The sequence below is a fragment of the Silene latifolia genome, chromosome 2 (assembly GCF_048544455.1).
Source record: "Silene latifolia isolate original U9 population chromosome 2, ASM4854445v1, whole genome shotgun sequence".
In the NCBI taxonomy this organism is placed as follows: Eukaryota; Viridiplantae; Streptophyta; class Magnoliopsida; order Caryophyllales; family Caryophyllaceae; genus Silene; species Silene latifolia.
In genome coordinates this window covers 62,429,548-62,443,883 of record NC_133527.1, presented here as the reverse complement: position 1 = coordinate 62,443,883, position 14,336 = coordinate 62,429,548, and the positions used below count along the sequence as shown (strand labels likewise).

General features: G+C 37.6%; 1 non-coding gene across 1 annotated transcript; it reads right to left on the bottom strand.

Moving 5' to 3' along the window:
• Nucleotides 1-13,303: 13,303 nt before the first annotated feature.
• On the bottom strand, nucleotides 13,304-13,410 carry LOC141644709 (small nucleolar RNA R71). Its single transcript, XR_012544319.1, has one exon. It is a non-coding gene; the product is annotated as a small nucleolar RNA R71 (small nucleolar RNA).
• Nucleotides 13,411-14,336: the final 926 nt, after the last annotated feature.

The window sequence follows — 14,336 nt, the reverse complement described above, 5'->3', positions numbered from 1 at the left end:
ATACTTTCTACCCTAGCTGAGCTAGTGACGAGTAGTTCGTGGAATGTTTTATTGCGATTTGGTTATTTTATCTGTTTTCAGAAGATGGTGGAAGAATTGAAGGGAAAGAAAAAAAATGTTGAATTGAAAAAATGGAACGAAAAAAGAAAAAAAAGAGAATGAAAAGCGAAAAAGAAAAGAAGAAAAAGAAAGAAAAATCAGATATGAGAAAAAAAGAGAATGAGAATTGTATAATGATTCACACTCCCATGTCTTATCTATATCTTATGGGGAGTTGACGATTTTTGGTGTTTTGTGAGTTAGTGCATAAATTTTTGCACCGTTTCATCTTGCTGTTTTGAGTACGAAGTTGGGATGCAGTTTATATTTGGATCCGTTGTTGCTAGCCTGGCTATTAACCCCACATATCCAAATTCATTTTAGCCCCTTCTTACCCATTACCTCACTTACCCAAATGTAAGTCATCGGCATGTGTCTTGGTCATTAGTATGGTTGGAATGCATATGTACGGTTGTAGAGATTTTTTTCATGTTAACTGCATGCATGTTCTTATAGGTCGAGTTAGGTGAGTGTCTCTAATTCTTTCTATCTTTCACATATTTACTCCCCCTATGCCTAATTTTGAGTGACGAGCGGCCCGTGAGAGTCCGACATCTTTTGAGTCTTGCAAGGTCGACGGTTCAGTATGTTTGAAACATTGATTTAACTCGTTTGCACTTCTCATTTGCCATTTTGTCATTTTGTCGTATTAAATAGGTTCTAGTGGATGATTTGTAGCTGATGCGTTGGTCCCGTTCCATTGTTTTTTTCTTAGTTGCATTCATATTTTCTTGGGAACAAGCAAAGGTTTGGTTTCGGGAGATTTGATGCGTGTCTTTTATATAAGGTTTTCACCTCATTTTTACACGCATTTCTGTACTTTTTATGTAGCATCTAGCTACAAATACCCCCGAATATTCTACTTTGGTCCGTTTATTGTAATTTGCAGGAATTGACCGAAGAGGAGCTAAACCGAGCCTTAATCCGTCCCATTTGCATGCGTTTATGGATGATGAGGAGCTGGAGCTTGGAAATCTAACACTTGGAAGACGCGTGAGCTGGTTTCGGAAGGCATTTCAAAGTCTAGCGTGCCTATATAGCTCGATCGAGTAGTTTACCACTCGATCGAATGCTTTATATACTCAAGACTGGTCGATCGACCAGTTTAAGGAGTCAATCGAGGAGTTTTAGCAAGAAGAGCTCGATCGAGTAGTTTATTTCTACTCGATCGACTAGTTGGGCGCATAGTTACTCGATCGAGTGGTTAATTTCCACTCGATCGAGTGGTTTATTTCCACTCGATCGAGTGGTTTACCCTTCTACAGCCTTTTTCCGCCTAATCATATTATGGGCTTTTGTAATTAGTCCATAGATTAGGTTTTAGGATGAATTTTCGTATAAGATAGAGCAGCAGGACTACGTTAGTAGCTCCTTCCTTCGTTCGTTTTTACTTCACTGTATTCCTTGCTACTGTTCTTTGGATTTTTGTGCTTCCTTTATACTTTACTACTCGGATTTGGATTTTGCGATTGGTACTATCATTTTACTTTTATTCTTAATCTTATTTATTGCTTTGAATTCCTCTCGATTTATCGTTGTCGTAATAATTGCTTTGATTCAATCTTTATTAGTTTGTTATAATGTTTAGTCCCAATTACCTATTTATCGTTATTGTTAATTCAATGGTAATGAGTAGCTAATTTCCCTTGGCTAAGACTATAGGGGATCCATAATCATGAGGGAACAGTAATCGATTTATTGGGTTAATGCTAGTATAGTCTTTGTTGGTTAAATGCTACAATTAACTGTAACCGCCTAATTGAGTCGACGCAATTAGACCTTTAATTCTTAGTGATCCTTGACCTGGACCGAAAGGTTGGAAAAGGCAAGACTAGTAGCGAACAATAGGGTATTGCAGTGAGGGCGAAAGTTAAGCTGTTTACGCTTTAGGGTGAATTAAGGACCGAAAGGTGACGTTCGCTACCCCTTAGACCATATTTGCATTGACCTGAGACCTAGATTACTTGACTAACGATTATGGTGAACCGTGTGTCTTGGCTGTTTTTCTTTATCTGCTTGATTTCTTCTTCTCATTTTCCCTCTTCCTTATTCTTATTAGTTTAGACTATCACATTTAAAAAAAAAAACCCAATTGGTTACCTTGACAAACTTAGATTAAGCTGACAATTTCCTACCTCTCTGTGGATTCGACCCGACTTCCCTAGCTATATTAGTTAGAGCCAGTTGGTATTTTTGACAGGTATACGACTGACGTGTCAGCTATAACCTTAGAATTGAGGAAAGTCAAAGAGCTTCTTGAATCAAAGGCTACAGTTAGAGAAACTGTGATCTCAGATCAAAGGAAAGAATTTGACTCTCTCACTCAGCAATTAAAGGAATCTAAAACCATTATATTAAATACAAAAAGAATGCATACTGAAATGGTATGAGTCCTTGACGAGAGATTCCAAAACTTTCGTGACAATTATGAAGAGACTCATCCTCCCAAGGTTGTTGAGTCAGACCATTAAAATTGCAATAAAGAGATCCAGTCTTTAGAAGACTTACTCTTACATGCTAGAAAGGTCCACGAAAAGTGGGAAGGTAGCACACGTGTCCTAAATTTCCTAACTGAGCAATTTGACAATAATATGGAAATGGGATTAGGACATGAGTGCTATGGTCGTAGAGACCACTCTAAGTGCAAATCAACTCCTTCCGAATGAGATTTCAGGAAGAGAAAGTATGTTAATCTACCAGAATGCTTGATTTACAATTACTGTGGTCATACTGGTCATATCCAAGAAAACTATGTCAAATACGTTCAGGATTTTAGAAAAGGAATCAACTTTGTTAAAGCAATTGACTCCGTTTTAGAGGATAACGACTTCCCCCCATCTGAACCTAGTATGAGTGAAGGACGTAACAATAATTATTGTTGGTTCTATGATATGAGCTTTGACTTTAAGAAGGCTACCAAATCAAAACAATCACCTAAGCCTAATGAGTCTTTCAAAACTAAGACTCCCCCAAAATAACCTGAAAGACCACGTCAAGAAGAACCCAAAACACAACCAAAGACAGTTCCCAGACAAGCCTATTTGTTTCCAAAAAGAAAGATTATTAGATAAGTTTGGGTTAGAAAAGATTTAGTTTTTAGAGTGACTAACGTCAAAGGACCCAACTTAGCTTGGGTACCTAAAAAGTGTTTCTAACTATTTTGCAGGTTGTGGTGAAAGAAAATAATCTATGGTACCTTGATAGTGGATGTTAAAGGCACATGACTCGAGATGTTAATTTATTTCTTTCATTTGAACCCTTCGACGGAGGTAAAGTTACATTTGGTGACAATAAGAAGGGTAAGGTTATTGGTATTGGTAAAGTTGGCATATCCTCTTCTCATGCAATTAGTGATGTTTATCTTGTTAGTGGTATCAAGCACAATTTACTGAGTATCTCTCAATTATGTGACATGGGAAATAAAGTTGTTTTTCATTCAGATTATTATCGGATAATAATTGAAGGAACAAGTAGTGTTATGCTTGAAGGACAGCATAAAAGGAATGTTTATATGATTAATTTAAATTATATTCCTACTAACTCGTTTACATGCATGAAAATCACAACGGACGATCCTTGTCTTTGGCACAAAAGATTTTCTCACATTAGTTCAACAATTTTGAATAAATTAAAGAGATGGGATTTGGTTGAAGGACTTCCCTCAATTAAATTTTATCAAGAAACTTATGTGACTCGTGTGCTCGTTGTAAACATGTGAGATCATCGTTAAAACCTAAGAGAGTGGTAAACACCAATGAACCACTAGAACTCGTGCATATGGATCTATGTGGCTCAGCTCAATGAAGGTAAGAAGTAGAGATGGATCCAGGTATGTCTTCGTGTTAGTTGATGATTACTCTAGATATGTTTGGCCAATCTTTCTCAATTCAAAAGATGAAACTTTCGAAGAGTTTGCAGTTCTAATGAAGCTTGCCAAAATAAGTATAAATCAAAATTAGTTTCTATTCATACGAATCATGGCACCGAATTTAATAAACATGCCTTTATAGAATATTATAGGGAGAATGGTGTTGGGCATAATTTCTCAGCAACACGAACCCCACCACTTAACGGTGTTGTTGAGCGTATGAATAGAACATTGGAGGACATGGCACGCACTATGTTGATATGTAGCGGTCTATCTCGTAATTTTAATACATGCTATGTACGCAATCGTGCTTTGATTAGACCTATTCTCAAGAAGACTCCTTACGAGCTTATTAGAGGACGTAAGACCAACATATAACATCTACGTTGCTTCGGGAGTAAGTGTTTTGTCCACAATAATGGCAAAAATAGACTAAGCAAATTTGATCCTAGAAGTGACGAGGCTGTATTTATGGGTTACTCTAATCATAGTAAAGCAGATAAGGTTTTTAATAAGAGAACCCTATGCATAGATGAAAGTGTTCACGTTGTGTTTGATGAGAATAACATGTTTGACAAAGCTGAACAGGATGAAGAAGAAGATATGAACGAACCTGATTTTCGACTATCTAGGGATGATCTTCCAGAATTGGATGAGGAAGATAAAGAAATTGAGGCCACAAATGTTGAACAAGGAAGCCCTTCGAATGTGTAGATACCTCATTTCTACACCTCTCGCAAGCCACCCGGTGATGATGGGCCGCATGTTTGGTACGCGTAATGATTTATGACAGTTCGTAAGTTTATCGTCAAGTGATAGCTCAAATATTTGCGTCTACCCCTTGGTCGTCATCTACGCACCGATACGGTCGTTTTGATAGTAATTAGAGTTCATATGGAGTCCGGGTCAAAAACTGCTTTATTTTCTAATAAACCGTTTTAAAATGCCGAGTCGGAATGTCCTAGATTATTCCGGATATTTTTACTCCATAAATTAATTTTATATCTTTTGGCAAAATATATCCCGAAAATCTTATTTTAGGGAATAAGGAAGTTTAGATCCACCGCAATTCCATAAAAGAAATGCGGAATTCTTACTTCCGCAGGAGGAAACCACTGGGGAAAGGACGCAGCACCTGCTGCGCCTCTTCCAAGAGTCGCAGCAGCTACTGCCCCTCTTCCCCAGCTCTTTTCTGCGTATTTTCAGAATTTTCCTTGATTTCTTTCCAAAGTTTGAGTCATTCCATAACTCTCCATATTTTCTAGTATAAATAGGGACCTTCGTTCCACATATTTTTCACGCGAGTGTCCGCCCATCTCTTCTCCCTTTGCATTCTAAGACCGTGCTCTAAGCTTTTGACGTCTATGTCCTTGATTCATCGACCACGTAAGCTCAGATCATTCTGAGTACCAGTCACGTTACATGACCGACCAATTTGACCAACTACACATCAATTAATCAATCAATTTAATCTAAATCCTCTTACAAGGGCACTTTCATCATACATTCGAGTCGAGCAAACACTAAACGTTTAACTTAGTTAATCTCGTTTCGTCAAACATGTAAGTCTGAGGATGTAAATCCCATCTTTATTATTGTATTTTATTTTTGTACTAATTAATGTAAGATTTACGTCAAAAGTATGCTTAAACCGATTTCTAAACCCCTTTTATTAAACTATTTTCACGGATTAACAGTAGGCAGACGTCGAGAAGAAACACAGCAACTGCTGCGCCTCTTCGAAGAGTCACAGCATCTGCTGCGCCTCTTCCAGAGGCTGCCGCACTTCCTACCTTTCTTCTTCTTCCTCGCTTCTCTGTAAATTCGTTCCTTTTCCTCTGTTTTCTTGTTTTCTTCCCTTTTCTTCGTACATAATAACTTTAATACATATTCTTAATAAATATCACGCTTTAATTCCGACTTAAATCCCTTATAATTGATATTTGCGGGTTTTCTTCATTAAATCAAACGCGGATTTTTAGAGACTCGATTCGTTCTTATCAAGTTTCTGAAGTTCGCCTTTATATATATATTTACCGTTTATTTCCAGTTTGTTTAACTCGTTTCCGTTTTTGTAAATAACCTAATTAATTTGTAATTAGTTCTAACTCGTTTTAATTAGTTTATAACCCTTCTATAATGAGTTTTAATCCGTTTTAAGTCGTTTTTATCGCTTTTATGATGATTTCATATGTCAATAATATGCTAAATCACTTTCATCCGAGTCAAATATCAATAATCAACCATTAAATACACCAACGAACATTGACAAACAGCAGTTCTGACTTCACAGCCAGAACTCACCTCAGGAACAGACGCAGTGACCACTGCACCTCTTCCAAGGGACGCAGCATTGATGTGCCTGTTCCGGGTTGATTTCTGTCTCTTAACTTCCGTTCTTGCTTTGACCTAATTCCTTAATTACGTATTAATCGACTATTAATCGTAATATCACCCTTAATCTGTCCATATTTTCTAACCTAGTTTATTTTCCCTTATTTTTCTCAAATTATCCGTCTTAAATATATTTTTGACGTAAATCGTTTAAATCATTGTAATTTATTGTAATTTTCATTATTGTTATTTTATTTATTGTATATTTCTTTGTATGATTTATTTACTCGTTCTCACATGTAATGAATTCTAAACCCTAATTTGACGTTAATGAGTGCTAAATTATATGTTCACCGACATAGTCTAATCTCACATGTAGGATCAAAACGTGGATGTTGCATTGCATGCATATAATCGACAGCATATCGAGTATGAATAATTTCCCTAATTATTAGTAAAGGCCGCTATCGAGGCGGGCAGGATTAGGTGTTCAGTAAAAGGACTTCCTAATACGTACCCTTACCCCTTACTCCAGATCTCTGTGAACATCCGTGTTCATTGGCATCCACGAGAGTCATTCTAGACATAGAATGCTAAGGGTAACGAGTTCTTAGTGTTCATGTCACTACTTTGTGTCTTGACATGACAAAAGGTAGTCGAATGGTTCCAATTTCCCATAAAAATTGGTGGCGACTCCACAAATGCAAACGCTTGTTTCCCAAGCACCCCCGTGGCCCATGTCCACAAAATGACAAAGGAAAGAGAACTGAGAATATAGTTGATGATACTATAACCTCTTCTCAATCCACGCAATTCGAAACTGAAGTTATAGCTAATGACGCTATAACATCAAATCCAAATCAAAGAACAAGATCTAGAGTTATACCCGATTCTGTTATAACCCTTGGATTGGATTCAGGGGGAACGAGGCTTGAACCTCAATCATTCGAAGAAGGCGAGCCAAGTTCAGATAACGATGTGCCTCCCGTCTCTAAGAAATGGAGATATAAGGATTCTCATCCAATGGAAACTATTTTAGTTAGTTTAAATGAAGGAGTTCGAACTCGTAGAAAGCTTAACAACTTTTGATCATTTTACTCCTTTCTTTCCACCATTGAGCCAAAAAATATCAAAGAAGAACTTGCAAAACTATATTGGATCGTTGCTATGCAAGAAGAGCTTCAACAGTTCGAACGGAACAAAGTTTGGCATTTGGTTCCGAGACCTAAAGACCGAACTGTTATTGGTACAAGATGGGTTTTTAGAAACAAGTTGGACGATACGGGAGTTATTGGGCGAAATAAAGCCAGATTGGTTGTACAAGGGTATAATAAACAAGAAGGAATATACTATGACGAGACCTTGGCTCCCGTAGCCAAACTTGAGGCTATTAGGCTATTAATAGCTTTTGCAACTCACAAAGGAATTAAATTATTTCAAATGGACGTTAAGACAGCATTTCTTGACGATTATTTGAATGAGGAGGTTTTTGTTGAACAACCTCCAGGATTTCTCGATAGCAAGTTTCAAGACCATGTTTTTAAATTAGATAAAGCCTTGTATGGTTTGAAACAAGCTCCCAGGTTTTGGTATGACAGATTATCAAAATATCTTCTTGAAAGTGGTTTCAAAAGAGGATCTGTCGACAAAACCCTATTCTTGAAATCTGAGACTTTCGATCTATTAGTTGTACAAATTTATGTTGACGATATTATTTTTGGTTCAACTAATAATAGCTTGTGTAAGTACTTTTCAGAATTGATGACCTTTGAATTCTAGATGAGCATGATGGGAGAAATCAATTTCTTCCTTGGACTTCAAGTTCAACAAACTAGTGAAGGAATAATGATACACCAACAGAAATACATCAAAGAGTTGATCAAGAAATTTTGTATGGAAAATTCTAATTATAAGCCAACTCCTATGATTATAGAAAAGAAATTGACTAAGGATGAAGACCGTAAGTCTGTCGATGAGACAACTTATCGAGGTATGATTGGCTCACTTCTTTATTTAACAGTAAGTCCTCCAGATATAATGTTTAGTGTATGCGTATGTGCTCGATTTTAATCGTGCCCCAAAGAATTGCATATGATTGCAGTTAAGAGAATTTTGAAGTATTTAATTGGTACATCAAAATATATCTGTGGTATCCTCTTGAGTGTAATTTCGATCTCATAGCATAATCAGATGTAGACTATGCAGGTTGTTCACTTGATAGAAAAAGTACTTCCGGCATAGCTACGTTTGTTGGACCATGCATTATTACATGGAGGTCAAAGAAGCAAAATTCCGTTGCATTATCTACAGCTGAAGCCGAGTATATTGCCGCTGGGTTGGTATGTTCTCAACTTTTATGGCTTAAGCAACAATTATATGATTACGGTGTTAACGTTGGGTGTATTCCCATTTTATGTGATAATACGAGTTCTATAATCATATCAAAAAACCCTGCACAACACTCGCGTACTAAGCATATAGACATTAGACACCATTTTCTACGTGACCATGTAGATAAGGGCAACATAAGACTGGAATTTTGTAGTACAGAAAAATAATGGGCTGACATTTTTACCAAAGCATTGGCTAGAGAACGTTTTGAGATTTTACGGTTTGAGATTGGTTTAATTGGTGGCAACGAAACTTGTCACAAATATTTTACTACCTGTATGACTGACTAGATTTTACGAGATTGTATGACTGTGTCCGTATTTCTCGTTTCAAGTATATTTATGTTAATTGTCATATTATATTATGAGAATATTCCGTTAACTAGTCATAAATATAATATGTCTCTTATTACGAACCATCGTTTCGGTCACAATTTTCCTTATTCTCTTATTTTTGGCCAAAAATCTTATCAATTTTATCTACAAAATCTTTACCATATCTACCCATGTGATTTACCTAAAAGACTCCAATCATATATATTACCATAACCTATCTTTCCTAATCTATTATATATATATATATATATATATATATATATAAAGGGAAAGAATCCTAATCATATCAATAGCCGCCTTTACCTAGCCTAATTCTACCATAATACAAATTGCTTCTACCACTCATAAATACCCCACCTCCCTCACATCTCCATCACCCTCACAACTCTCTGAAAATTAACTTTCTTAAAACTCTCCCACACTCAACCTCATCATCTATCATCACCATGACCATCAAACCAAAAAACCGTTATATGGGCAGGGTTGGTATGGATGATGGAGATTGGTTCGACCCTAGGGAGGGTGTCGTGGTGGCATTAGGTGGTGGTTCGTGGTGGTGGTAGCCGAAAATTCGAAACAGGGGAGGGACTGCGTGTTGTTGTTGTTGCCGATGTTGTGTTGTTGCTGGGGTGTTATTGTTGGGTCAGGTGTGTGAGGTACCACCAATGGAACCACCATGGGTCAGTGGTGACAATGGTGGCAGCCATAGGTGGTGAGGGTTGAGGTGTTGATGTCGGGGTAGGTTGAGTTGGACACGAGTTGAAGGGGAGTTCAGTTAGAACGTACTGTTATGGTGGTTGTGCGATGTTGCTGGGGGCGCCTGATGTTGGGCAGTGGAGCTGGTGGTGGTACGTCTTGGTGGAGCTGGTGGTAGGAAAGGGTGGTTGTCGGGTAGAGGTTGCATCATACGAGTTGTGTTGGTATTTTTAGTAGCCGACTCGGGTTTTAATAGAAGTTGTAAATACTGGACGGGGCTGTTGCTGTCCGACGTGCCTGGGTGAGGTGTGAGGTTGGTACACGATGGTGTCAGGGCTGGTGGCTGCCGTGGGGTCAAGTGGTTGCAATGGTTGTTATTGGTGGTTGCGTCTTGTGTTGCCGTGTGGTGTTGAGGGATGCGTGGTGAGTTTGTATTATACGTTACCACCACACGTTATTTATTATATTGTTGGTGTAGTTAGTTGGGTTTATTTGGGTCTTGAGAGGAGTTTTGAGAAGTTGAGATTTAAATGTAATAACTCCATATTAATCGTATAACTATTTTATAATTAGTTTTATTATTTAAGACGGGTTTAATTAATTATATTATTACATATCGTCTTATCGTCTTATAATTAGAGTAATTAGTAATTATAATTATTACTTGTCTCAAGGTGACGGAGTTCTGAGAAGCTTTGTTAATTGGATTTCTATTTATTCGGATTGCATTATTGGAATTTGCTGATGAGGTAGGAATATCCTACTCATCCTCGCGTTATGTTGTTATATGACGTAGTTGTGTCTGAGATATGTTTTATAAAGAATTGTGGCTCAGAGTATTATATTAAATGTTGAGATGGATGTTACTGTTATTTATATTGTTGCAATTTTTATTGATAAGTCATACGAGTAGTGTGATGAGTTGTGCATAGCGGAGAGATGCTACTGCCAGTTGTGCATAACAAGAGAACTGTTACTGCTAGATGTGCATAGTACGGAGGGTACTACTGCCAGTTGAGCATGGTGTGAGAGTACCACTGCCAGTTGAGTTGAGCTTGGAATGGTGTTAAAGGGGTTATGCTACTGCCAGTGAAATCGTTGAGTTAGTTATGGTTGATGTGACTCATATTTGAGAATATTTAGTCCCCGAATTAGCCTCGTTCCTATGCTTTTTAGTGCATAATTAGGCCATTTACTACCTTTAGTTTCCCGTTTTGCATATTCTTTGAGGTTTTGATCCCTTGGTAGGAAAAGAGTGCAAACCTTGCATTTTCATGGCAAAATGGAGCTAAATTGATCAAATTCAATGACCAAGCATCAAAGGGAAGAATATACTAGAAGGCATATGTAGGAAATAAGGTAGATTGGGGAATGAGGAAAGGATCCTTGTATCTCCAACAAGATCCCCAAGGATTGTTGAGAAAAGAAAAGAAGAGAAGTGACTGACCTATGATCCGAGCGTTTCCCTGCCCAGGACGAGCGTCTCCCTGCTACAATCCGAGCGTCCCGATACAAAGACGCTCATCTTGAGGCCAAATGATCAGAGCGTCCCTCCCACAATCCGCTCGGATCCCCATGCAGAACCAACCGTCCCTGCTGCCTAGACGCTCGGGACGAGCATATTCCTTGAAGACTACCAAAACGGAGATGAGCATCTACTTGGAGAGGAGCACTTCCTCAACTTTTCTTAAGGCTCTTAATAGTCGTTTAAGCCCTTGGGAACCCTAATTCTTGTACCTAATCTCTAGTATAAATACCCCATTGTACTACCTAGATTAGCATGTCATCTTAATAAGATCTTAATCTTATCTTAATTAAGTCTTAATACTCTCTTAATCTTGTAATCAATTCTTAGTTTAGCATTAATACAAATCTCATTTCTTAATCTTTCCTTAATTTCTCTATTGTTCATCATTTATTTTGGGTAATTAGAAGATTATTTGGGTTTATTTGGAGGATTGACAACCTTCCATCAATCATCAACTACTTCTATTATTCTTTGCTCTATTATTTGGTTCATCTTTATAGGTATAATTCTCTCTTAATCCTTTTTAATTATTGTTAATCATCTTCATTTGTTCATCATGTTTTGCCTTGCTAGTATGATTGACAACCTTGTTAGCATGTTAAAGTTGATAATGAGTGGGTAGTTACCTTAACTAGGGTTAATGGGGAATTAGGGGAAACCAACATGGGGATTGATTCATGCTTAATCTAATATGTTTTCATAATTATTTTGCTTGCTTGTTGTGATTCCAACTTATGCACATGTTATGTTTGATGAAATGCGAGCCTATGAATCCTTGCATTTTTTACCCATCGCTTATCTTTTCAATGAGACTTGTAAGACATAAACCAGCTCGAGTCTCATTAGACCATGCATATAGTTGGATAGGGAGGATTAAGTCGACTTGTAAGTGTTTTACGATCTAATCGATTCGGCTCCAAGACCCAAACCTTCCTAGAGATTATAAGAAATACACTAACTTGATCCCATCATAACAATAAGTGCTTGCATCTACTAGAAAATATGTTTGTATGATCAAATCCCATGAATCCCCTATGAACCCATGACACCCTAGTGCTCTTAATCAATTGTTTACATCTTATTTTAATCATCTTGCTTGCTTTCATTACCTTATTTACATTGTTATTTAGTGTAGTAGATCTCCTACCTCAACCCAATTTGTGACACCCTTAGACACAACCATTTGCAATCGAAAATCCTACATCAATACCAGTCCCTTGGGATCCGACCTTTACTTACCTCTTTACTAAAAGTAGAGAAGTTTGTGATTTATAAATTTTGTTTTGGTCTAGGTAACTTTTAACGACAAGTAACCGAAATCCATACACCGACCAAAAATGGCGCCGTTGACGGGGACAGTGTTAACTTGATTTGATATTCTTTGATTGTTTTTAGTTGTGTCTTTCTTTACCTTGGGAAAGTAAAACTCCTCAAGGTTCGTTCTAATTATTTTCAAGTTATTTGATATTTTGCATGTCTAGGAGATCACAAGGTAACTTGTTACCCATTGATCTTGAAATTGAAAGAACTTTAACCAACAATAGAAGACTTGCTAGAAATACTTTGAGAGGTATTGGTGAGATTGTGGACATTCTACCAAATAACATTGAGATCATCAACCCTTTTGCAAGAGAAGGAGAAGATAACCCAACATAAAACCAACCACAAAATAAACCCACAATACCTAAATTTTCATCACATTTCGTATCAACCGAGGAGAACCTACCAAATGGTACTCCTACCCCACAACACTTAACTGGTAATTTCATTGCAAAATCGGCATTTATACAACTAGTTGAGAGAAGTCAATTTGGGGGGATGCCTAGTGAAGACCCTTATTCTCATATGGAGACTTTTTGTGACTATTGTGATGCGATTTCTCAAACCGGAGTGACTCAAGACCAAATTCGTTGGGTCTTATTTCCTTTTTCTTTGATTGGCTTCGCGAAACAATGGTTGAAGAGCCTAGATAAGGCTACTCTTGGTATTGACTCTTGGAAGAAATTGGCACTTGCTTTCTACAAAAAGTTCTATCCTCCGGATAAGACTAATATCTTGAGAGCCCAAATCACCGGGTTCAAACAAAGGGATGAGGAATCTTTGTATGAAGCATGGGAGAGATTCAAGGATACTTGCCGATCTTGTCCACATCATGGACTTAGCGAGTGGTTCCTTGTACAACAATTTTGGAATGGCCTATATAAAGACTCCCGAAACATTCTCAATATGGGATCAAATGGTATGTTCACCGAAGTTGACGATAATCAAACATGGAACAAGATTGAGGAAATGGCGGTCCATAACTGACAATATAGTAGACCTCGGAAGGCTACTAGAGGAGGAAAGCATGAAGTGGACTCTATTACTCAATTGGGTGCTCAACTTAGTGCTCATATTGATACTATTAATTTGAAGTTTGAGAAGGCTATGGCTAAGCTTGAAGAAGCCTCCAAATCACCTAAGCAACATGTTAATGCCATGGTGGCATCTTCATCAATTCCAAGTGGAGTATGTTAGAGTTGTGGAACTTTGGGACATGAGCAAAGTGAATGTAGGGGAACAAGTGAACAAGTGAATGCTTTCCAAGCATAAAAGAATGGTACCCCTTATTCCAACTATTACAATGAAAACACCAAATTCCTTCCCAACCTCTCATACAAAAGCCAAAATGTTCAAAACCCTCAAACAACATACACCCCACATCCAATGAGAAACCAAGCTCAAAGACCCTTTTACAATTAAAACCAAAGGTATCAAAATCAACCTCCATACAATCAAACAAATGACAAGGTTTTGATGTTCAAAAACCGGTCCTCCAAATGCAAAAGAACCAACAAGAAATTTTCACTCAAATGCAAAAGGATAGCCAAGAAAAAGACATCACCATTAACAACATACTAGCTCACACAAAGATGTTGGAGACCCAAATGTCTCAATTAGCATCTTCAAGTTCACAAAGACAAAAGGTGCAATTAATTACCACCTCAAGGTAATCCCCCAAGATAAGAGTCGGTGAGTGTCATCCATTTGAGGAGTGGTACAAGGTATGAAGGGCCGAAGAGGCCCGTTGATAAAGATGTTGTGA